This window comes from Triticum aestivum, chromosome 7A, assembly GCF_018294505.1.
Source record: "Triticum aestivum cultivar Chinese Spring chromosome 7A, IWGSC CS RefSeq v2.1, whole genome shotgun sequence".
NCBI classification, from domain to species: Eukaryota; Viridiplantae; Streptophyta; class Magnoliopsida; order Poales; family Poaceae; genus Triticum; species Triticum aestivum.
In genome coordinates, this window is record NC_057812.1 from 187,104,878 (window position 1) to 187,131,432 (window position 26,555).

Here is a 26,555-nt window from a genome sequence, read left to right on the forward strand (position 1 = left end):
CATTGATCAGCTATTTTTGAAGTGTTCGGAGGAGGAACTGTAACGCCCCAGACACACTCGCCGGTGGTCGTTACTCCTAGCAGGATCTAGACTGGCCCACAGATCAATACTAGTCTTTTCTACGCACTTTGTCCTCACTCGTGCGCACCCGGGAGAAACTTCCTGGTCAGTCACTGAGGGAGTCCTGGATTAGGGGGTGTTCGGATGGCCGGACTATACCTTCAGCCGTACTCCTGGACTATGAAGATAAAAGATTGAAGACTTCGTCCCGTGTCCGGAAGGGACTTTCCTTGGCGTGGAAGGCAAGCTTGGCGATACGGATATACAGATCTCCTACCATTGTAACCGACTTTGTGTAACCCTAACCCTCTCCAATGTCTATATAAACCGGAGGGTTTTAGTCCGTAGGACAAGATACACATCAACAATCATACCATAGGCTAGCTTCTAGGGTTTAGCCTCTCTGATCTCGTGGTAGATCTACTCTTGTACTACCCATATCATCAATATTAATTGTCACGACCGGGTTTTCCGGGTAATAAATTTCCAGAAAAGACCGTCGTGCTCATCAGCCCCAGGATTGCTGTTAGCTGATGAGGCTCCAACTTGATACAGAAATTCCAAGCAAAATACAAAATATGTAGTACAAGACCATTCTGGCCTGTGAGTACAACAAATGGTTTCTAGTGGTTGATGGCGGAAGCGGGTTGTGAAACATCTGTGTCTATGGGACTCCATTTCCCACGGGAACAGCTGACCATGTTAATTCCTATCTTCGCGAGGCTGCTATCTCCATTGAGTGGGTTCCGGGGCTGGCATCGCGTCGCTCCTCTCCGTGCGAGCAAAATCTGGCCAAGACAATAGCCAGGGACAAGCCAGTGAGTACTTTGAATGTACTCGCAAACATTATGAACACAGGTATAATATAACCATGATGTGCTAAAAATATTTTATGCTCATGACGTCAGTCAAAAATAGTAAATAAAATACTGATGCGTGCAGGCAGTTATTTATAAAAAAATGCAATACATAGCCGTATTAAAATTTACGAAATAACTAACAAGCAATGCCACAGTCGGGCGTCTGAGTGACACCACATAAAGGGCTTTAAAAGAAATGCCACAGTCGGGCGTCTGAGCGACGCCACATAAAGGGCTTTAAAAGAAATGCCACAGTCGGGCGTCTGAGCGACGCCACATAAAGGGCTTTAAAAGAAATGCCACAGTCGGGCGTCTGAGCGACGCCACATAAAGGGCTTTAAAAGAAATGCCACAGTCGGGCGTCTGAGCGACGCCACATAAAGGGCTTTAAAAGAAATGCCACAGTCGGGCGTCTGAGCGACACCACATAAAGGGCTTTAAAAGAAATGCCACAGTCGGGCGTCTGAGCGACGCCACATAAAGGGCTTTAAAAGAAATGCCACAGTCGGGCGTCTGAGCGACGCCACATAAAGGGCTTTAAAAGAAATGCCACAGTCGGGCGTCTGAGCGACGCCACATAAAGGGCTTTAAAAGAAACAATCATAATGAATATCCCTGGAGGTAGAACCATCCCAGAGATACTCGATAATAACAATAATATCATGGGTTAGTCAACAATAATAATAATCATCATAGATATCACAAGTCACGAGTAGTAATTCCATTTTCTGGTTAACAGTTTCACCTCCGAAGACCGACACTAAGACCGACACCTGACCCATCCCAGACTGTAATCCTTAACCATGGACACGGCTATTCGAATAGGTTTATTCTCTGCAGAGGGTGTACTCTTTACCCACGAGTAACGGATTTCTCTAGTCCAGCAGGACTAATTCCGTCTACGGTCTTTTTGTTGAAAACACACCTAACTTGCACACACCAGCTTATCTCACACGTGTCTGGAATCACCCACGACACCTGTTAAGCAAACTCTAAGTGGGGAGGCTACAACCTCGCGTAGCATGGGATCAAATTTATATCGCGCGCTCTAAGGGGTGGCCTCCCCTCTCGGTCCCAACCGGAAACACCCATGCCCCCGGACCAGGTGGCCTGCCTACCAGCTACAACCGGTATCTTCCACCATGGCCTCTCTGTACGGTGTGTGCTGGAAAGAGGTTGACAACTTACTGAACCGTACTCTACTTGCTGTAGAGACGAGTGGTAGTACGAAACAAGTATGGGGGTTACTGGAACAAGACTCGATCTACGGTCGACTCAGGAGGTTCAAGTATTCCCTGCATGATTAGCATGACGAATATATTTCATCCAACAGAGTCACCTCTCATATCACCTTACCATGCCATACCAGACATAACCGTCCCGACGGAGACCGGCGACAAACTCATGCCTACCCAAGGCCGAGGTTTTCCCGGGTTCCTGCCGGTATGCATGCAAGGCACATGAGGGTGATTATCATCACAAGTGAGTCCATTTCCAACAGCATGGAAATCAACAACATGCACCCATGCATATGATCATATCACATGAAATAACAAGTCCTTCGAAATGCGGTGGTGTTATAAATGTATCAACGATCACACCAAAAATATTATGCCGGGGTTCAGAATGCTTGCCTTCAATGTTGTGGAGGGGTGAGGTGCTCTCCAAAACTTTTGAAAGCTTCTTCTCTCTCCCAAAATCCTATTTAAAAATATATTTGAATTAACACACATTTCAAAAACAGAACCAAAAAGTTGTTTGAAATTTTTTCAAATAAATCTTAAAATAAACTAGACCAAATTTGAGGAAGGTAGGAAAAAGAATCAACTCATTTGGAGTTATATTTAAAAAGTTATAGCCAGTCAAAGATTTGGTCAAATCTGTTATTTAAATTAAAACAGAAAAGAAAACGTTTCAGACGAGATTATGCTTTCGGTACAGAGGAGGCGTACTTGAGGCTTTACGCCTCCACTTAACCACGTGGACGGTGCGGGGTGTCACTGACAGTGGGCCTGCCTGGCCCACTGGTCAGGTTTGACCAGTCGCCGCGCGTCGTCTCCCTCCTTTGCCCGAGCGGAGCGGGGCTCCGGCGATCGTCGCCGGCGTTTGGCTGCTCCTCGCGGGCCCCCGAGGGTGGGGATGGATCCGTAAGGTTGGGGCGGTCCTCTCGGTAGTCGTTGGGTCGGCGGGGACGGAGTGAGTTGCCGGCGGCGAGCTCCGCGGCGGAAGAAGGCTTCGGTGGCGAAGTGACTTTGTGGCGGCGTTGGCTCCCGATCAAAATCAAGTAGGGGAAAAGGCTCACGGGAGGATGAGGAGGTTCTTGGTGGAGAGAACGGAGAGGGAGAGGCCTCGGTGGTGCCGAAATGGCCGGGGCAGTGGTGGCGGCCGTGGTTGCCGGAGATGAGGAAGGAGGCCTCCCCGGGTCGATTGGCTGCCAATGGGGGTCCTCTGGAGGTGGCTTGGGACTACCTGCGTGCGTAGATGAGCTTGGGGCTCCTTATATAGGCAAGTCGAGGCGGTTCAGCGGCGGCCGTGGATAGCTTCCGGCGAACCGACGTTCTGTAGCAGCAGGGCATCGTGGCGGCGACGAGCGCTAGCGGACATGGCTGCGGATGAGCACGCGCTGTTCCAGGGGCCAGGTGGCGAGCGGGAGTGGCTTGGGCGGCGCTGAATGGCGCAGGGTTGTCGGGCGGCAGCGGCGGCTAGTGCTTGGCCTGCCGGGCGCGGCGAGGGGCGGCTTGGCGCGTAGCTGAGAGAAGGGGAGCGCGTGGCGAGGTTCTGCAGAGCGGGCCAAAGCCGTGGGGGCCAGCGTGTCGGCTCGGCCGCGTGGCTCTAATTTCCGCGCTCTGGGCGCGCCCAGTGCATGCACGGGACATGCTCGACGAAATGCTATGGCATGTTAGGGGGCTCCAAACCACAAGAAACTTAGCAGGGTGGGGTTATAGTTTAAGGCAAAACCATTGGACATGCTGGTCTGGCCAGGGGATTAAGTCCATAGTGCAAACAAGGACTCATGTCAAAACTGATCATGCCCGAAAGGTGTTTGACAAAATGCCAAGGGCACTTAGGCATTTCTTGGAGTGGCCAAAATCTCCAGATCAGTGTCTCTTTGGATGCAAGAGAGAGTGGTGAGGTTAGTTGGCCAAAAGCAGAAACTTGTTAGTGCAAGTTTTACAAAACTTCAATTCTGGACAGGAAATAAATAGCATTATTTCATGAACCAAAAATGATCCAAAAGGTGCATGCTCCTGGACTTAAGGGTTTAACATGGGGGACTACAAGTAGGAGAAAAGATCAAGGGTTAAAGAGCAAGTAAAAACATGGTTGCTGTACAAACCATCAAGTTGGTCCAGAATGAGGATGAGGTTGATTCACTCAAATTTTTCAAAGAACATAAATAGGTTTTTGCACAAAGTGAAATAATAGGCTCCTACTGACCTCCCCTAATTTTGGTAGAAGTTTTAAAGAAATATTTAAATAGGTTGTAGTGCAAAAAGCACTCTGGACCAGAGATGAAAAATTGAGTGTAGGGCTCAAAATATTTCATGAATGAAATATATTTTAGCATAAAAGTGATTTAAAAACATCACATGACATCTCCAAATTTTTGTGGGAATTTTAAGTGAATTTATCAAATGGTTGTAGTTCAAATAAGGCCATTTAACCTAGAAAACCCTTTTCAAGAAAATAAAGATCAAGCAACTTAATTAGTTAATTAGTTATATTGGATAAGGGAAAGTTTTTCTTGAGAGGTTAAACAAGTCCAACAACATTTTTGAAAAGTTTTCTCTTTGGGAAAAACTCATCATAACAGGGAAGGAAATGATTTAAACAGAATCAAAATGGAGCTCAAAAATTTCAAAGTTTTAAATCCTGGCAAAATTTTATTCCATTAAAACAAGGCCAAAATTTTGGGGTGTCACAATACTAACCCCCTTAAAAAAATCTCGCCCTCGAGATTTGCTAAAAGCGGTGTTAAGAAAATAATTACGCAATGACGATGTGGCTACAGTGAAAGGGCAATAAGTGGTGAAAAACCACAGTGTGAAAAACTGGGGATGCGCGGAAAAGTCTACGGTTCGGGACAAAAACGGGTGATTTCTACGCTGGATATAAATTTAGGATAACTCCTAAATTTAGATATACGCTGGTTGTACCCGAGAGCACAGTGCTCTCTCTGGCCGACAGGTGGACCCGGGGTCCACTGTCAGTCTCCTCTTCTTCTCCCTCTGGCCCTTTCTTCCTCCTCTCTCCCGCGCGCTTTCTCCACCGGCGACGCCTAGTGTGTAGGGCATCTAGGCCGTACCGTGGTAGTGCGCGGCGTGCTAGCTGCCGGTGCAGCGTGCACTCACCTCGCGGGCCAGCGCGCTGTCGGCACTGCTCGCGGATTCGACTCCGAACACCGGCGATCGGCGACGAGCGGCGTTGGTGGACTTCGCCCACCGTACACCGAGCTCGAGCTATAAAAACGGCCGGGGTGCCTCTCTCTTCTTCCTCACACCTGGCCTCACTTCTCCTCCTCCTTCTTTCTCCGTTACTGCTTACAGAAGCTCGGTCGAGGCTCTAATGGCGGAGGCGATGCCGGACTGGTTTGTGATCCTGATATGCGGAGGGCTGGCGACGCTGCTGGGGCTCTCTGTGCTCCTGTGCGCGATAATCTTCGACGAGTATCGCGATGCTGCGGCTCGGGTGTTGGTTCTCCGCGGTGGTGGTGATCATGAGGAGTAGATGGGGTGTGCCGGGTGCTAACTGTTGTTAGGGGGTGATTAGCTGGATGTAACACCGTTGCAAAGTTTTGCAAACAGTGTATGTGTCCGAATGATTATGGTTGTGAGTCTGCTCGTGGTGCTGAGTGAAATTAAATAATCCACGTCGTGAGAAAGTGTAGATGTAGCAACTCAGGGAAAAGAAAATCTCACTCCAGGGTTTTGCGAGGGAAAAACAGTTAATTTAAAGGAGCATAAACCACAACAAAAACTACACACATTAGCAGAAGCCAAATAATTGACTCGTCGTACAAACTCAGGGTATTACGCATAAGTCACACACATAAATAAATGCTGCAAAGAACAAATACAGTAGTGACGTCTAAAATGAAAATGGTAACTGGGCGGGGTCCTGATAAAATGTCTCTGGTAAAGGGATACATTCTTCTTCAATTGGAGGCAGTGGATTGACCAGTCGATGTATGCGTCTCTCCGTGTCGGGTCTCAGTGGTCTGCCGATGGCAATCTGAGGATTTAAATCTGCGAGGCTCTGGAGATAATCCATCACTCGCTGGTTTAAATGCTCTTGAGCAATGATGTACTGGATAAGGTTGGCCAGAACTGGGTCTCTCTCAATACGTCCACCGGGAAAAGATGTTACTTCTCCGGGTGCTGCACGACTCGGAAAGTAATAATATCCTCGTTCGCGGGCATAGGGTACTGCGGATCGAAGACGAGCAATCGCTTCTTTCGCAGCAGCTTCTATGGCCAAGTGTGGGGTTGGCATAGATTTCCCCACGAAGGAAACTTCCGTTGGATCTTGGTTGGGGTCTACAGGAGGAATGTGTACTGCTGCCCAATATTCCGAGGTGGATGGGGTGATCCTCGATTTGAACAGCTCGTACTGGGGTGGCTGGGTAGAACCCATGGTACTGCGGGTAAAATCCCACAATATTTTGACAAAGCTACCTGGGGTTGCATCTGGGGTTCTCAGATGAATGCTGGGGTTCGGCATGACAGGAAAAAGCGTGAGTGTTGTGCACAAAGTGAGGGTTGCTGGGTAAGGTCACAAGGTGGCCTTTATATAGCAATGGAGCCGGATCGTTTTACCGTGGTGAAAGGTAAAAATTTGCCAGCTTAGCTCCAAAGGTCGGGTCAGTGTCAGAGATACACATATCTCATAAAAAGACGCGTTACTGTGGTTGTCGTCGGGTTGGTTTTGGTAGTTGTGCCCGGAAAAATATGCAGCTATGCGCTGACCAAATATGCAAGGCTATTATTAAGACAGAGGCACAACGACAGGCTGCGTTAATATACACGGTCGCATGATTACAAAGCGAGGATACATTGAAACTTGGTGCTACTCATACGGCTTAGTCTACCTTCGTTTATGTCTAAACGGGCGTGCCTGGTGGATGTCGAGGCTTCTCCACGTGTCTCTCTGCCGGGATTAGTCGGAGATGGCGGAGGAACTGCAGGGTCGGGGTAGTGAGAATGACCATTGCGGGGATTGTTGGCCACAACCCCGTTGGAGTGTGCTCCCAATATGCGACGAAGCACTTCTGGGGTTATCGCAGCACCTTGGCCGATGGCTGGGGCAGATCTCGGGGTCTCGATCGGTTGTCCAAACAGCACGACTGGGTTGTCGGTGTTGGGCTCGTTTTCTTCTCTCGCCGGGGCTCGACGAACCAGCTCTCCACGAGCTGCGATTAGATCAATAGTGATCTGGTCGAACAGTGCCTCTAGTGCACTTACATAGCGCACTAGGTGCAACAATGCGGGGTCCGTCTCGTGATCTCCATTGGCAACTTGGGGTGGTCTACCATACCCTTCACGTCTGGGGTAGTAGTGGAACGAGCGACAGTTAACTCTGGGCGACAAGTGCCTGAGATGAACTATAGCCTCTCGAGCGGCTAGCTGGATGGCTTGTGGCTCAAAGGATGTTGTTCTTCCGGTGAACCGGTAGGGGCGCTCGGGTGCTAGACTCCTACCGTAAATGTGCACAGTGGCCCAGAATTGGCGGTCTTCACCGCTCATGGGTCCTTGATACACAACATATTCTGGTGGCTCCTCTAACGCGTAGGCACGACGGGTGAGGTTTGCGAGGATGGTCACAAAACCTCCAAGGTTGGTTGTTGTGGTTTCGTTGTGCACTATAGGTCCAGACATTATGGCTCGGTTTGGGGTAGCGGCTGTCTGTGCTGGTTTGGTGTTAGCGTGCCCTTTTTATAGGAAAAAGGGGACGGGATCTTCCTTCGCACACTTGCGAGAAAGGACTATTTAGGGGCCGGTCACTGGCGCATGAGTGACAGGTTAGGTTGATAGGTTGGGCACCGACTGCCAAAAGTGTTGGGTCACTGTGTGGCTATCTTGCACGAGAAGCTTGGCTGGGGTTTGGTTAAGGTCTGGTGGGTTGGTTTGCCTAGTTTATTGACCTGGCTAAGATAGGATTAGCCAATGGTCAGCCTGGCTCTGATACCAAGTCTGTCACGACCGGGTTTTCCGGGTAATAAATTTCCAGAAAAGACCATCGTGCTCATCAGCCCCAGGATTACTGTTAGCTGATGAGGCTCCAACTTGATACAGAAATTCCAAGCAAAATACAAAATATGTAGTACAAGACCATTCTGGCCTGTGAGTACAACAAATGGTTTCTAGTGGTTGATGGCGGAAGCGGGTTGTGAAACATCAGTGTCTATGGGACTCCATTTCCCACGGGAACAGCTGACCAGGTTAATTCCTATCTTCGCGAGGCTGCTATCTCCATTGAGTGGGTTCCGGGGCTGGCATCGCGTCGCTCCTCTCCGTGCGAGCAAAATCTGGCCAAGACAATAGCCAGGGACAAGCCAGTGAGTACTTTGAATGTACTCGCAAACATTATGAACACAGGTATAATATAACCATGATGTGCTAAAATATTTTATGCTCATGACGTCAGTCAAAAATAGTAAATAAATACTGATGCGTGCAGGCAGTTATTTATAAAAAAATGCAATACATAGCAGTATTAAAATTTATGAAATAAATAACAAGCAATGCCACAGTCGGGCGTCTGAGCGACACCACATAAAGGGCTTTAAAAGAAATGCCACAGTCGGGCGTCTGAGCGACGCCACATAAAGGGCTTTAAAAGAAATGCCACAGTCGGGCGTCTGAGCGACGCCACATAAAGGGCTTTAAAAGAAATGCCACAGTCGGGCGTCTGAGCGACGCCACATAAAGGGCTTTAAAAGAAATGCCACAGTCGGGCGTCTGAGCGACGCCACATAAAGGGCTTTAAAAGAAATGCCACAGTCGGGCGTCTGAGCGACGCCACATAAAGGGCTTTAAAAGAAATGCCACAGTCGGGCGTCTGAGCGACGCCACATAAAGGGCTTTAAAAGAAATGCCACAGTCGGGCGTCTGAGCGACGCCACATAAAGGGCTTTAAAAGAAATGCCACAGTCGGGCGTCTGAGCGACGCCACATAAAGGGCTTTAAAAGAAACAATCATAATGAATATCCCTGGAGGTAGAACCATCCCAGAGATACTCGATAATAACAATAATATCATGGGTTAGTCAACAATAATAATAATCATCATAGATATCACAAGTCACGAGTAGTAATTCCATTTTCTGGTTAACAGTTTCACCTCCGAAGACCGACACTAAGACCGACACCTGACCCATCCCAGACTGTAATCCTTAACCATGGACACGGCTATTCGAATAGGTTTATTCTCTGCAGAGGGTGTACTCTTTACCCACGAGTAACGGATTTCTCTAGTCCAGCAGGACTAATTCCGTCTACGGTCTTTTTGTTGAAAACACACCTAACTTGCACACACCAGCTTATCTCACACGTGTCTGGAATCACCCACGACACCTGTTAAGCAAACTCTAAGTGGGGAGGCTACAACCTCGCGTAGCATGGGATCAAATTTATATCGCGCGCTCTAAGGGGTGGCCTCCCCTCTCGGTCCCAACCGGAAACACCCATGCCCCCGGACCAGGTGGCCTGCCTACCAGCTACAACCGGTATCTTCCACCATGGCCTCTCTGTACGGTGTGTGCTGGAAAGAGGTTGACAACTTACTGAACCGTACTCTACTTGCTGTAGAGACGAGTGGTAGTACGAAACAAGTATGGGGGTTACTGGAACAAGACTCGATCTACGGTCGACTCAGGAGGTTCAAGTATTCCCTGCATGATTAGCATGACGAATATATTTCATCCAACAGAGTCACCTCTCATATCACCTTACCATGCCATACCAGACATAACCGTCCCGACGGAGACCGGCGACAAACTCATGCCTACCCAAGGCAGAGGTTTTCCCGGGTTCCTGCCGGTATGCATGCAAGGCACATGAGGGTGATCATCATCACAAGTGAGTCCATTTCCAACAGCATGGAAATCAACAACATGCACCCATGCATATGATCATATCACATGAAATAACAAGTCCTTCGAAATGCGGTGGTGTTATAAATGTATCAACGATCACACCAAAAATATTATGCCGGGGTTCAGAATGCTTGCCTTCAATGTTGTGGAGGGGTGAGGTGCTCTCCAAAACTTTTGAAAGTTTCTTCTCTCTCCCCAAAATCCTATTTAAAAATATATTTGAATTAACACACATTTCAAAAACAGAACCAAAAAGTTGTTTGAAATTTTTTCAAATAAATCTTAAAATAAACTAGATCAAATTTGAGGAAGGTAGGAAAAAGAATCAACTCATTTGGAGTTATATTTAAAAAGTTATAGCCAGTCAAAGATGTGGTCAAAATCTGTTATTTAAATTAAAACAGAAAAGAAAACGTTTCAGACGAGATTACGCTTTCGGTACAGAGGAGGCGTACTTGAGGCTTTACGCCTCCACTTAACCACGTGGACGGCGCGGGGTGTCACTGACAGTGGGCCTGCCTGGCCCACTGGTCAGGTTTGACCAGTCGCCGCGCGTCGTCTCCCTCCTTTGCCCGAGCGGAGCGGGGCTCCGGCGATCGTCGCCGGTGTTTGGCTGCTCCTTGCGGGCCCCCAAGGGTGGGGATGGATCCGTAAGGTTGGGGCGGTCCTCCCGGTAGTCGTTGGGTCGGCGGGGACGGAGTGAGCTGCCGGCGGCGAGCTCCGCGGCGGAAGAAGGCTTCGGTGGCGAAGTGACTTTGTGGCGGCGTTGGCTCCCGATCAAAATCAAGTAGGGGAAAAGGCTCATGGGAGGATGAGGAGGTTCTTGGTGGAGAGAACGGAGAGGGAGAGTACTGGAGGTGCCGGATTGGCCGGGGCAGCGGCGGCGGCCGTGGTTGCCGGAGATGAGGAAGGAGGCCTCCCCGGGTCGATTGGCTGCCAATGGGGGTCCTCTGGAGGTGGCTTGGGACTGCCTGCGTGCGGAGATGAGCTCGGGCTCCTTATATAGGCGAGTCGAGGCGGTTCAGCGGCGGCCGTGGATAGCTTCCGGCGAACCGACGTTCTGTAGAAGCAGGGCATCGTGGCGGCGACGAGCGCTAGCGGACATGGCTGCGGATGAGCACGCGCTGTTCCAGGGGCCAGGTGGCGAGCGGGAGTGGCTTGGGCGGCGCTGAACGGTGCAGGGTTGTCGGGCGGCGGCGGCGGCTAGTGCTTGGCCTGCCGGGCGCGGCGAGGGGCGGCTTGGCGCGTAGCTGAGAGAAGGGGAGCGCGTGGCGAGGTTCTGCAGAGCGGGCCAAAGCCGTGGGGGCCAGCGTGTCGGCTCGACCGCGTGGCTGCAATTTGCGCGCTCTGGGCGCGCCCAGTGCACGCATGGGACGTGCTCGACGAAATGCTATGGCATGTTAGGGGGCTCCAAACCACAAGAAAGTTAGCAGGGTGGGGTTATAGTTTAAGGCAAAACCATTGGCCATGCTGGTCTGGCCAGGGGATTAAGTCCATAGTGCAAACAAGGACTCATGTCAAAACTGATCATGCCCACAGAGTGTTTGACAAAATGCCAAGGGCATCTAGGCAGGTCTTGGAGGGGCCAAATCTCCAGATTGAAGTCTCTTTGGAAGCAAGAGGGGGTGGTGAGGTTAGTTGGCCAAAAGCAGAAACTTGTTAGTGCAAGTTTTACAAAACTTCAATTCTGGACAGGAAATAAATGACATTATTTCATGAACCAAAAATGATCCAAAAGGTGCATGCTCCTGGACTTAAGGGTTTAACATGGGGGACTACAAGTAGGAGAAAAGATCAAGGGTTAAAGAGCAAGTAAAAACATGGTTGCTGTACAAACCATCAAGTTGGTCCAGAATGAGGATGAGGTTGATTCACTCAAATTTTTCAAAGAACATAAATAGGTTTTTGCACAAAGTGAAATAATAGGCTCCTACTGACCTCCCCTAATTTTGGAAGAAGTTTTAAAGAAATATTTAAATAGGTTGTAGTGCAAAAAGCACTCTGGACCAGAGATGAAAAATTGAGTGCAGGGCTCAAAATATTTCATGAATGAAATATATTTTAGCATAAAAGTGATTTAAAAACATCACATGACATCTCCAAATTTTTGTGGGAATTTTAAGTGAATTTATCAAATGGTTGTAGTTCAAATAAGGCCATTTAACCTAGAAAACCCTTTTCAAGAAAATAAAGATCAAGCAACTTAATTAGTTAATTAGTTATATTGGATAAGGGAAAGTTTTTCTTGAGAGGTTAAACAAGTCCAACAACATTTTTGAAAAGTTTTCTCTTTGGGAAAAACTCATCATAACACGGAAGGAAATGATTTAAACAAAATCAAAATGGAGCTCAAAAAATTCAAAGTTTTAAATCCTGGCAAAATTTTATTCCATTAAAACAAGGCCAAAATTTTGGGGTGTCACATTAATCAAGCAGGACGTAGGGTTTTACCTCCATCGAGAGGGCTCGAACCTGGGTAAAACTTTGTGTCCCTTGCCTCCTGTTACCATCCGGCCTAGATGCACATTTCGGGACCCCCTACCCGAGATCCGCCGGTTTTGACACCGACATTGGTGCTTTCATTGAGAGTTCCTCTGTGTCGCCGCTGTCAGGCTCGATGGCTCCTATGATCATCAACAGCGATGCAGTCCAGGGTGAGACCTTCCTCCCCGGACAGATCTTCGTCTTCGGCGGCTTCGCACTGCAGGCCAATTCACTTGGCCGTTTGGAGCAGATCGAAAGCTACGCCCCTGGCCGTCAGGTCAGATTCGGAAGTTTAAACTACACGGCTGACATCCGCGGGGACTTGATCTTCGACGGATTCGAGCCACTACCGAGCGCGCCGCACTGTCCCGACGAGCATGATCTAGCTCTGCCGCCGAACAATGCCCTGGAGGCCGCACCCGCATCAGCTTCGACCCTTAATTCGGAGCCAATTGCACCGATCGAGGATGGGCAGTTGGACGCCACCTCGGGGGCTGTGATCCCAATGGCGATTGAGCCGAACACTAGCCCCGTACTCTGCGAGACTCGTGACTCCAAGGATCCGGACTCCTCTCCGGACTCCGAACCCTCCGCGCCCCTGCCGATCGAATCCGATTGGGCGCCGATCATGGAGTTCACTGCCGTAGACATCTTTCAGCACTCGCCTTTCGGCGATATCCTGAAGACACTGAAGTCTCTCTCTTTATCAGGAGAGCCCTGGTCGGACTGCGGTTAGCAAGGATGGGGCACGGACGATGAAGAAATTCAAAGCCCACCCACCACCCACTTTGTAGCCACTATCGATGATTTAACCGACATGCTCGACTTCGACTCCGAAGACATCGACGGTATGGACGCCGATGAAGGAGACGATGAAGAACCAGCGCCTATTAGGCCCTAGAAAGCCACCTCGTCATATGACATATACATGGTGGACACCCCAAAAGAGGGAGATGGCGATGGAACAGCGGAGGATGACCCCTCCAAGAAGAAGTCTAAGCGCCGGCGTCAGCGGCGCCGCTCAAAATCCCGCCAAAACAAACACAGTGATTCCAGCACGGGAGATAATAATACTCTGGAGAGTGCCGAAGAAAACCCCCTATAGCAAGATTTAGCACAGGAGGATGGAGAAACCAGCCCTCATGAGAGAGCGGCAGACAGAGAGGTCGAGGACGATAATAATATGCCTCCCTCCGAAGATGAGGCAAGCCTTGACGACGACGAATTTATCGTGCCAGAGGATCCCGTTGAGCAAGAGCATTTTCAACGCAGGCTTATGGCCACGGCAAGAAGCCTCAATAAAAAACAGCAGCAACTCAGAGCTGATCAAGATTTGCTAGTCGATAGATGGACTGAAGTCCTTGCGTCCGAAGAGCATAAACTCGAACGCCCCTCCAAGAGCTACCCAAAGCGCAGGTTGCTACCCAAATTAGAGGAGGAAGCACTTGATGCGGCCGACCGGCCACCTCGTGGCCACGACAGAGAGGCCTCTCGGCCCTCCACACAAGCCGCACCCCGTACCAAGGCACGGGAATATGCGCCGGACTTACGAGATATGTTGGAGGAGAAGGAAAGGCAAACAAGATCGATCTACGGATCGCGTGGGCGCCCCACGGCTCGAGACAGTAACCGTCATGCCGGTCACAAATTCGGCAGGGCCAACCACAGTAGACAAAGCTCATTGGAGCTACGTCATGATATAGCACAGTACAGAGGCGCCGCACACCCACTATGCTTCACAGACGAAATAATGGATCATCAAATCCCCGAGGGTTTCAAACCCGTAAACATCGAATCATATGATGGCACAACAGATCCTGCAATATGGATCGGGGATTATCTGCTTCATATCCATATGGCCTGCGGCGACGATTTCCACGCCATCAAATACCTCCCACTCAAGCTTAAAGGACCAGCTCGGCATTGGCTTAACAGCTTGCCAACAGGATCAATCAGTTGTTGGGACGACTTGGAAGCCGCATTCCTCGACAATTTCCAGGGCACTTATGTGCGACCCCCAGACGCCGATGACCTAAGCCACGTAATTCAGCAGCCAGATGAATCGGCCAGGTAATTCTGGACACGGTTCCTAACAAAGAAAAATCAAATAGTCGACTGTCCGGACGCAGAGGCCCTAGCAGCCTTCAAGCACAATATCTGTGACGAGTGGTTTGCCCAGCACCTAGGACAGGAAAAGCCAAAATCTATGGCAGCACTCACGACACTCATGACCCACTTTTGCGCGGGAGAAGATAGATGGCTTTCTCGTAGCAACAATATGACCAAGAACCCTGGTAATTCGGATGCCAGGGACAGTAGTGGCAGGTCGCGTCGCAACAAGCAGAAGCGCCGCATTAACGGTGGCAATGCTGAGGATACGGCAGTTAATGCCGGATTCAGAGGCTCTAAATCCATTCAGCGGAAAAGGCCATTCAAAATGAATCCTAGGGGGCCGTCCAGTTTGGACCGAATACTCGACCACTTGTGCCATATACATGGCACCCCCGAAAAGCCGTCCAATCACACCAACAAGGATTGTTGGGTGTTCAAGCAGGCAGGCAAGTTAAACGCCGAAAATGAAGACAAGGGGCTGCATAGCAATGACGACAAGGAGCCCCGGCCGCTGAACAACAGCGAACAGAAGGGTTTTCCCCCACAAGTGCGGACGGTGAACATGATATACGCAACCCACGTCCCCAAAAGGGAGCGGAAGCGTGCATTGAGGTACGTATATGCGGTAGAGCCAGTCGCCCCAAAGTTCAACCCCTGGTCCTCCTGCCCGATCACCTTTGATCGAAGGGACCATCCCACTAGCATCCGTCCTGGCGGATTCGCCGCATTGGTTCTAGACCCAATCATTGACGGATTTCATCTCACTAGAGTCCTTATGGACGGCGGCAGCAGCGTGAACCTGCTTTACCAGGATACAGTGCGGAAAATGGGCATAGACCCCTCGAGGATTAAGCCCACCAAAACGACCTTTAAAGGCGTAATACCAGGTGTAGAGGCCAACTGTACAGGCTTAGTCACACTTGAAGTGGTCTTCGGATCTCCGGATAATTTCTGAAGCGAGGAGTTAATCTTCGACATAGTCCCGTTCCGCAGTGGTTATCACGCACTGCTCGGGCGAACCGCATTCGCCAAGTTCAATGCGGTACCGCACTACGCATACCTTAAGCTCAAGATGCCAGGTCCTCAAGGAGTAATTACAGTCAATGGAAACACCGAACACTCCCTCCGAATGGAGGAGCACATGGCGGCCCTTGTAGCGGAAATACAAAGCAGCCTCTCCAAGCAGTTCTCCAGTCCGGCCACTAAACGGCCGGACACCGTCAAGCACGCCCGGAGTAACCTACAACAAGACCGCCTGGCACGATCCGAGCAGGCGTAGCAATGCGGCTCCAACCCCAACCCTCGCAAAAAGGCGACGCCAGTACTTCGCGTACATAACTACGCTCGAGAAATACCATGGGCATAGGGGGAGGGGCACCATCATGGCACGCCCAAAACAAGGCTTAAACCGCACCAGGGGCTGCCGATTTTTTAATTTTCTCTTACTTTCAGGACTCCAATCTTCGGAAGGCCTGTTCGGCAGTCCAATTGCCGCACAAACAATGCAAGAACCAGGGAGGCAGACAAGCCACGCCACATTACGGAACTCACAGGTGGTCTCTATCACGAGCAGTATACTTGTTTCGCATACTATTCCACAACTTGCCCCTAGAGCAGACATGTTAAATAGTCCAACTTTTTGTTTATCGCATTATTTGTATCATTCTTCTCTGGTCGCAGCTATTTTTAATAAACAATGCATAGCTTTTGTCTATTTTTGCATTACTCTTTTTCTATAAATATATGTTCCTTAACGACATGTGGCACCTGTACACTTTGGTACGGCCAAAATATGCCAGGGGCTTTAGTACCCCTCAATATGGTGTGAGAAGTCCGAACAGTTTCACAAGTGCGGCACCCCGAACTTATAGCATTATATGCATCGGCTCCGAATCATGTCTTGGGTCAATAGTTGGGTTTGCCCGGCTCCTATGTTTTGGTGCCTTACGTTCCGCTATATCGGCTAAGGTAGCACTAGGAGAACCACTGTGATTGTGCCCCAGTTGAGCTGGGCCGAGCACCTCAGTGGAGAAAGCTAAAACTGACTGTCATGATGAAGCGAGAGCTGGTCACTGTTCGAGAGGTTTTTTCGAGTCCCTAAAGACTTATGCCGCTTAGGACGAGGAGTCGGCTCTGTCCGGCCAAGGCGTGGATAGTGCCACGAACTCGGTCTTCCGAATACTAGGGGCTTCGCCAAAATTTAAAATTATAGAATTCTATGGCTAAGTGAGAGAGTTCATGCATTATAGTCCGATTGCCTTGTTCGTTGGGCTGAGCGCCTCCCTCAAAGGACCCAAATATGGGAAAAAGAGCGCCCAGGTTTATCCCCGAACACCCCAGCACTAGCGGCATTGGGGCAGAAGCCGACAACTCGCCATCTCTCAGTATTGATAAATAGCCGCACAGAAGGTAATATTTTAAATTCCAACAGCATTGCTTAGCGCATATGAACATGTTTTCAGTGCACAGGATAACACGAGCGAGTTTTACTCAAAAAATACATGCTTGGTAAATTCATCCACCACAAGGCAGGCACCCTTCAGAACATCCTTATAATAATTCCCGGGCTTGTGATGCTCTTTCCCCGGCGGTGGCCCGTCCTTCACAAGCTTCTCAGCATCCAGCTTGCCCCAGTGCACCTTAGCACGTGCAAGGGCCCTACAGGCACCTTCAATGCAGACGGAGCACTTGATGTCTTCAAGCCTCGGACAGGCCTCCACCAGCTGCCGCACCAGCCCGAAATAGCTCCGAGGTAGAGCCTCTCCAGGCCACAGCCGAACTATGAGGCCCTTCATGGCCCGTTCGGCCACCTTGTGGAGCTCGACCAGTTGCTTCAGCTGGTCGCTCAGGGACACGGGGTGTCCTGCCTCAGCATACTGAGACCAGAACACCTTCTCTATCAAGCTGCCCTCCTCGGCTCGATAGAATGCGGCGGCATCGAACACACTCCGGGGAAGATCTACGAACGCTCCTGGAGAGCTCCGGATTCGGGTAAGTAACAAGTAACTCACGTTTATATGTTTGCTTTGCATAAAGAATGCCTTACCCGCCGCTATATTCTTCACCTCATCCAATTCCTGGAGGGTCTTCTGGGATTCGGTCTTGGTAGACTTGGCATTTTCAATAGTCGTCGCGAGCTCGGACGCTCGCGTCTTCGAGTCAAGCTCCAAACTCTCATGTTTTTTCATGAGAACCTGGAGCTCTTGCCGCACCTTGCCAACCTCGGCCTCATACTTCTCCCGCTCGGTGCGATCCACGGCCGCACTCTTCTCGGCCTCAGATGTGGCCCCTACAATAGCCACGTTAATCCTGTCATTTTTTGCAATTGCACCTTTTATATATATATATATTCAAACAAGGTATTTCTTACCTTCCTTCTCCTCGAGCTGCTTCTTGGCACGCCCGAGCTCTTGCTCGGACTTCTCGGGGCTCTGCTTTAGCGTGTCCACTTTCGCAGTCAGTGCGGCGGATGCTAGCAGAGAAGCCTGTATATGCATATTGACTCCTTTGTTAGACTCCTGCGAATTCTTTGATCCTCTATTCGGCTTTTCTTCCCGAACGCCCAACAGAGCATCACGGGCTACTGTCTATGCGGTACTATTATTTACACATTCTTTACTTACCTCAAAGCATGTTAAAAGGCTAGTATAAGCTTCAGTCAGTCCGCTCTTGGCGGTCTGAACCTTCTGGATCACCGCACTCATAATAGTGCAGTGCTCCTCGTTGATGGAGGCGCATTGGAGCGCCTCCAACATACTGTCCGGCGCCTCCGGTTGGACAGGGGCCACCGGCACGGCGTACTTGCTCCTCTTGGAAGGAGGTCCCCCGCCGGACTCTGAAACCTTTGAAGGTTCCGGAGCGGTGTCCGGCCTAGAGCCAGACATGGAGCCCTGGGGGGTTTCATCCCCTTTACTCCTGGAGTCCGGGAGGTCGCCTTGCGGCGCCTCCAGGACCACCTCCTCCCTGCTTAGAACCTCTTGGGATAACACTACGGTGTCGTCCGTAGGGCGGGGGGATGAAGCCGTCGGAAGCGAGCTCACATCCGACGAGTCCAGTGAGCCGCTCGACAATGCGTCGAGCCGGTCTTTGGGTGGGCTGCATAAACATATTTCGACATAAGGGAAAGCTGTGCAATAAACGAATACTATGAATTACTCCGGTATCCGGATACTCACGATTTCGCCAGGGGCTTGGCCCTGGGCTGCCACTCCTCCCCGCCGTCGTCGGCGTCGGTGGAGTAGTCCGGAGGAAGGGTTTTCCCCTTCTTGGACCCTCCGGCCTCCCGAGAGAGGGCGGCCTTCCTTTTTTTCTCTCCTCCCGCTGGAGGGGGAGAGTTCTATTCTTCTTCCTCCTCGTCTTCACGAAAGGAATGCGCCTCGGAACTGCCGGATGATGGATCCGACACCTCCTGGCGCCGGGCACTCTTTCGAGTCCCCGTGGCCTTTTTCGCGGCCTTCTTCTCCGGCACCACATAGGGTGCCAGAACCAGCAGCTTCGCCAAGCGAGCGTCCGCTGGGCCTTCGGGCAAAGGAGCCGGGCAGTTGATCTGTCCGGACGTCACCTGCCAATCATGTCAAAGGTAAGGGAGCTTAGATCCCGCATGGAGTCAAACTATGAAAAACGGATACCCTGTAAAAGGAAAAAAAACAGCTTACCGCGACAGCGTGACACTGCGCACTGAATCCGCGATCCTCGGTAGTGGATGCGGGAGCCTCGGCGCCTTTGAAAAGTATCTTCCAGGCATCTTCGTATGTCGTGTCAAAGAGCCTGCTGAGAGTTTGGTGCCACGCCGGGTTGAACTCCCACAGGTTGAAACCCCGTTGTTGACACGAGAGGATCAGGCGGATGAGCATAACCTGGACTACGTTGACAAGCTTGAGCTTCTTGTCCGCCAGGGTTTGATGCATGTTTGGAGTCCGGTCAGCTCTCCTTTTTTACCCCAAGACAGGCCCATCTCCTTCCAGGAGGTGAGCCGCGTAGGAGGTCCAGATCCAAACTCAGGGGGTGCGACCCATTCGGCGTCGCGCGGCTCGGTGATGTAAAACCACCCCGATTGCCACCCCTTCAAGGCCTCCACAAAGGAGCCCTCGAGCCATAGGATGTTGGCCATCTTGCCCACCATGGCACCTCCGCACTCCGCCTGGTTGCAGCGCACCACCTTTGGCTTGACATTGAAAGTCTTGAGCCATAGGCCGAAATGGGGGCGGATGCGGAGGAAGGCCTCGCACACGACGATAAACGCCGAGATGTTGAGGACGAAGTTCGGAGCCAGATCGTCGAAATCCAGGTCGTAGTAGAACATGAGCCCCCGGACAAATGGGTGGAGAGGGAATCCCAGTCCGCGGAGGAAATGGGGGAGGAACACCACCCTCTCATGGGGCCTAGGGGTGGGGATGAGCTGCCCTTTTCAGGAAGCCGGTGCGTGATGTCGTTAGACAGGTATCCGGCCTTCCTCAGCTTTTTGATGTGTCCCTCCGTGATGAAGGAGACCACCCACTTGCCTCCCGCTCCGAACATGGCTGGAGAAGGCTGAGGTGGGGAGTGCGGACTTGGGCGCTGGAGCTCGAGTGCGCAAGAATGGATAGGCGAAGGAGGAAGAAGGGGTAGGTGAAAAGGTGGATCCTTATCCCCTTATATGGGTGGACGCAACTACATGTCCCCACCACCCTGATAAAACACGCTTATCTCCAAAGCGCCGTAATCAATGGCGCGGCTGGGTTACCCATGCCCGTATTGATGAGAATCCCGGAATAAGGGGACACGACCTCTGCTTTGACAAGACGTGCCAAGGAAACCGCCTCACATGACATGCTGAGGTGGGATAATGAAACGACTCGGATAAAGGCTTGGCCGTGGTGTGTCGCGCTATGGAATACGTCAGCAGATTAGATTGGTGTAAATATTATTTTCTCTATGGCAATATGTGGAAACTTATTTTGCAGAGCCGGACACTATCTTTGTGTTCAAAATCTTCTATGAAGTACTTGGAGGAGGAACCCGCCTTGCAATGCCGAAGACAATCTGCGCCGGACTCGTCATCATTGAAGCCTGGTTCAGGGGCTACTAAGGGAGTCCTGGATTAGGGGGTGTTCAGATGGCCGGACTATACCTTCAGCCAGACTCCTGGACTATGAAGATACAATATTGAAGACTTCGTCCCGTGTCCGGAAGGGACTTTCCTTGGCGTGGAAGGCAAGCTTGGCGATACGGATATACAGATCTCCTACCATTGTAACCAAGTTTGTGTTACCTAACCCTCTCCGGTGTCTATATAAACTGGAGGGTTTTAGTCCGTTGGACAAGATACACATCAACAATCATACCATAGGCTAGCTTCTAGGGTTTAGCCTCTCTGATCTCGTGGTAGATCTACTCTTGTACTTCCCATATCATCAATATTAATCAAGCAGGACGTAGGGTTTTACCTCCATTAAGAGGGCCCGAACCAGGGTAAAACTTCGTGTCCCTTGCCTCATGTTACCATCCGGCCTAGACGCACAGTTCGGGACCCCCTACCCGAGATCCGCCGGTTTTGACACCGACAGTCACCCATCCTGAAATTACTCCAAGTTGAGCACGCTTAACTTTGGAGTTCTATCCGAATGGGCTTCCAGGAAAGAAGGAATTCCTTATTGATATGAGTAGTCTATCATCCCTATTAAGCCAGGCTATCACATGCACCCCCACTCAGAGGAACCGACGTCCTCGTCGGGCCATGGGAACGTTCCCTCTTGGTACATAAGTATGTGCATCCAATCCGGTACATGTGACATGTCGTGTGCCATGACGGGTCACAAACGTCATGAACAACTTGACCGCGCACCTGTCCGCAAACATCCATGTAACTGTGAGGGTCGGCTCTGACACCAATTGGTAACGCCCCGGACACACTCACCGGTGGTCGTTACTCCTGGCGGGATCTAGACTGGCCCCACAGATCAATACTAGTCTTTTATGCGCACTTTTTCCTCACTCGTGTGGACCCGGGAGCAACATCCCGGTCGGTCACCCATCCTGAAACTACTCCAAGCTGAGCACGCTTAACTTTGGAGTTCTGTCCGAATGGGCTTCCGGATAAGACGGAATTCCTTATTGATATGAGTAGTCTATCATCCCTAATAAGCTAGTCTATCACAGGAACCCGCCTTGCAATGCCGAAGACACTCTACGCGCTGGGCACATCATCATTGAAGCCTGGTTCAGGGGCTACTGAGGGAGTCCTGGATTAGGGGGTCCTCGGGTGTCCTGGCTATGTGACATGGGCCTAGACTGGTGGGCCGTGAAGATACAAGACGAAAGACTTTTTCCCGTGTCCGGATAGGACTCTCCTTTGTGTGGATGTCAAGCTAGGCGTGTGAATATGAAGATTCCTTTCTCTGTAAACCAACTTTGGACAACCCTAGCCCCTCCGGTGTCTATATAAACCAGAGGGTTTAGTCCGTACAGGCAATCATAATCATACATGCTAGACATCTAGTTTTTAGCCATTACGATCTCGTGGTAGATCAACTCTTGTAACCCCTATACTCATCAAAGTCAATCAAGCAGGACGTAGGGTATTACCTCCATCAAGAGGGCCCAAACCTGCGTAAACATCATGTCCTTGTCTCCTGTTACCTTCGATCCTTGGACGCATAGTTGGGACCCCCTACCCGAGATCTGTCCGTTTTGACACCGACAGTCGTCCGCCTCGCGAGGCATGGCCCCTCGCGAGCGTCTTGAGTTGTTGTTGCTGGAACTGTGCCGTACAGGGCCGCTGATGGAGCCACGCCATGGGCCGCAGGCAGGCAAGTCTGGGTACCCTCGGTCCCAAAACACCGACAGCAAGATCCTAAGCTTGGGGATGCCCAAGGCACCCCAAGGTAATATTCAAGGACAACCAAGAGCCTAAGCTTGGGGATGCCCCGGAAGGCATCCCCTATTTCGGCTTCATCTATTGGTAACTTTACTTGAGACTATATTTTTATTCACCACATGATATGTGTTTTGCTTGGAGCGTCTTGTATGATTTGAGTCTTTGCTTTTTAGTTTGCCACAATCATTCTTTCTATACACACCTTTTGAGAGAGACACGCACAAATCGTGATTTATTAGAATACTCTATGTGCTTCACTTATATCTTTTGAGCTAGGCAATTCACTTATATCTTTTTAGAGCACGACGGTGGTTTTATTTTGTAGAAGTTCATGAACTCTCGTGCTTCACTTATATTATTTTGAGAGTCTTTAAACAGCATGGTAATTTTCTTTGGTTATAAATTTAGTCCTAATATGATAGTCATCGAAGAGGGATATAATAAAAAAACTTTCATATAAAGTGCATTGAATACTATGATAAGTTTGATTCTTTATGATTGTTTAGAGATATGAATATGGTGATATTAAAGTCATGCTAGTAATTAATTGTGAATTTGAGAAATACTTGTGTTAAAGTTTGTGATTCTCGTTGCATGCACGTATGGTGAACCGTTATGTGATGAAGTTGGAGCATGATTTATTTATTGATTGTCTTCCTTATGAGTGGCGGTCGGGGACGAGCGATGGTCTTTTCCTACCAATCTATCCCCCTAGGAGCATGCGTGTAGTACTTTGTTTCGATAAATAATTGATTTTTGCAAGAAGTATATGAGTTCTTTATGACTAATGTTGAGTCCATGGATTATATGCACTCTCACACTTCCACCAGTGTTAGCTTTTCTAGTACCGCGCAACTTCCGCCGGTACCATAAAGCCACCATATACCTTCCTCAAAACACCCACCATACCTACCTATTATGGCATTTCATAGCCATTCCGAGATATATTGCCATGCAACTTCCCACCGTTTCGTTTATTATGGCACACTCTATCATTGTCATATTGCTTTGCATGATCATGTAGTTGACATCGTATTTGCGGCAAATCCATTGTTCATAATTCTTTCATACATGTCATTCTTGCTCCATTGCACATCTCGGTACACCGCCAGAGGCATTCATAGAGTCATATTTTTTTCTAAGTATCGAGTTGTAATTCTTGAGTTGTAAGTAAATAAAAGTGTGATGATCTTCATTATTAGAGCATTGTCCCATGTGAGGAAAGGATGATGGAGACTATGGTTACACCGCAAGTCGGGATGCAACTCTAGACGAAAAAAAGAGGCCATAAAAATGAGAGAAGGCCCAAATAAAAAATGAGAGAAAAGAGAGAAGGGGTAATGCTACTATCCTTTTACCACACTTGTGCTTCAAAGTAGCACCATGATCTTCATGATAGACAGTCTCCTATATTGTCACTTTCATTCACTAGTGGGAATTTTAATTATAGAACTTGACTTGTATATTCCAATGATGGGCTTCCTCAAATATCCCTAGGTCTTCGTGAGCAAGCAAGTTGGATGCACACCCACATAGTTTCTTGTTGAGCTTTCATAAACTTATAGCTCTAGTGCATCCATTGCATGGCAATCCCTACTCACTCACATTGATATCTATTAATGGGCATCTCCATAGCCCATTGATACACCTAGTTGATGTGAGACTATCTCCTTCGTTTTGTCTTCTCCACAACCATCGTCTACTCCACCTATAGTGCAATGTCCATGGCTCACGCTCATGTATTGCATGAAAGTTGAAAAGGTTTGAGAACATGAAAAGTATGAAACAATTGCTTGCCTTGTCATCGTGGTTGTGCATGATTTAAATATTTTGGGTGATGAAGATGGAGTATAGCCAGACTATATTATTTTGTAGGGATAAGCTTTCTTTGGCCATGTTATTTTGAGAAGACATAATTTCCTTGTTAGTATGCTTGAAGTATTATTGCTTTATGTCAATATTAAACTTTTGTTTTGAATCATATAGATCTGAACATTCATACCACAATAAAATAAATTACATGGATAAATATGTTAGGTAGCATTCCACATCAAAAATTCTGTTTTTATCATTTACCTACTCGAGGATGAGCAGGAATTAAGCTTGGGGATGCTTGATACGTATCCAACGTATCTTTAGTTTTTGATTCTTCCATGCTATTATATTATCTGTTTTGGATCTTTTATATGCATTAATATGTTATTTTATATTATTTTTGGGACTAACCTATTAACCTAGAGCCCAGTGCCAGTTCCTCTTTTTTACTTGTCTTAGAATTTCGCAGAAAAGGAATACCAAACAGAATAAAACTTTCGTGGTGATTTTTCTTGGACCAGAAGACATTCAGAGGACTTGGGGCGCAAGTCAGAGAAGCTATGAGGTGGCCACCAGGATGGAGGGCACACCCAGGGGGTATGGCGTGCCCCCACCGTTGTGGGCCCCTCATGACTCCACCGACCTAGTTTCTTCGCCTATATATTCTCATATATCCCAAAACCAACAGAGAGAGCCAGGAAAACACTTCTCCACCGCTACAACCTTCTATACCCATGAGATCCCATCTAGGGGCCTTTTCTGCCATCCTGATGGAGGGGGATTCGATCACAGAGGGCTTCTGCATCAACGCCATTTCCCTTTCGATGAAGCGTGAGTAGTTTACCACAGAGCTACGGGTCCATAGCTAGTAGCTAGATGGCTCCTTCTCTCTCTTTGATTCTCAATACCATGTTCTCCTTGATGTTCTTGGACACCTATTCGATGTAATACTTTTTTGCGGTGTGTTTGCCGAGATCCTATGAATTGTGGATTTATGATCAGCTTATCTATGAATATTATTTGAATCTTCTCTGAATTCGTATATGCATGATTTGATATATTTGCTAGTCTCTTCGAACTATCCATTTGGTTTGGCCAACTAGATTGGTTTTTCTTCCAATGGGAGAAGTGCTTAGGTTTTGGTTCAATCTTGTAGTGTCCTTTCCCAGTGATAGTAGAGGCAGCAAGGCACGTATTGTATTGTTGCCATCAAGGATAAAAAGATGGGGTTTTCATCATATTGCTTGAGCTAATTCCTCTACATCATGTCATCTTGCTTAAAGCGTTACTCTGTTCTTTATGAACTTAATACTCTAGATGCATCCTGGATAGCGGTCGATCTGTGGAGTAATAGTAGTACATGCAGTTAGGAGTCGGTCTACTTGACACGGACATGATGCCTATATTCATGATCATTGCCTTAGACATCGTCATAACTTTGTACTTTTCTATCAATTGCTCGGCAGTAATTTGTTCACCCACCGTAATATTTTCTATCTTGAGAGAAGCCTCTAGTGAAACCTATGGCCCCGGGTTCTATTTTCCATTATATAAGTTTTCGATCTACAATTTCAGTTTTCGCTTTGCAATCTTTTACTTTCCATTCTATAAACCAAAAATACCAAAAATATTTAATTTACCGTTTATCTATCTCTATCAGATCTCACTTTTGCCAGTAACCGTGAAGGGATTGACAACCCCTTTATCGCGTTGGGTGCAAGTTGTTGATTGTTTGTGCAGGTAATCGGTGACTTGTTCGTTATCTCCTACTGGATTGATACCTTGGTTCTCAAACTGAGGGAAATACTTACTCTGCTTTGCTGCATCACCCTTTCCTCTTCAAGGTAAAAACGAACGCCAGCTCAAGAAGTAGCAGCATCTCCGGAAGTTCTATCCATTATGAAGGTCTGCGCTCGTGACACTCTCATGTAATAATGAGTTGGTGCTGTACACTCCCCGGAGTCTGCTGAGCACCGTCCCTAGGCCTCACGGGGGCTCCCACTCGCATCCTAGTGGAGGCCCCATGCTCCGCGCTGGTGGGAAGACAAGAAGACTAGTATAGGTTGCTGGTTTGCAACTTCTTGAATGGAATTTGAAGTTTTTCGCGTCTTCTTTTGAGGGTTGGGAAATTTCTTCTCCTTGCATCTTTCGCTCTTCCAGGTCTTGCCTCAGGGGGAATGGCAGTTGCCTTTCGCTCCTCCTCGCATGTCCCGCGTGCGTGGGTTGGGCCGGTGTGTGCACATGGCCCGCCGGCGAACACATCCCACCAAAGTCT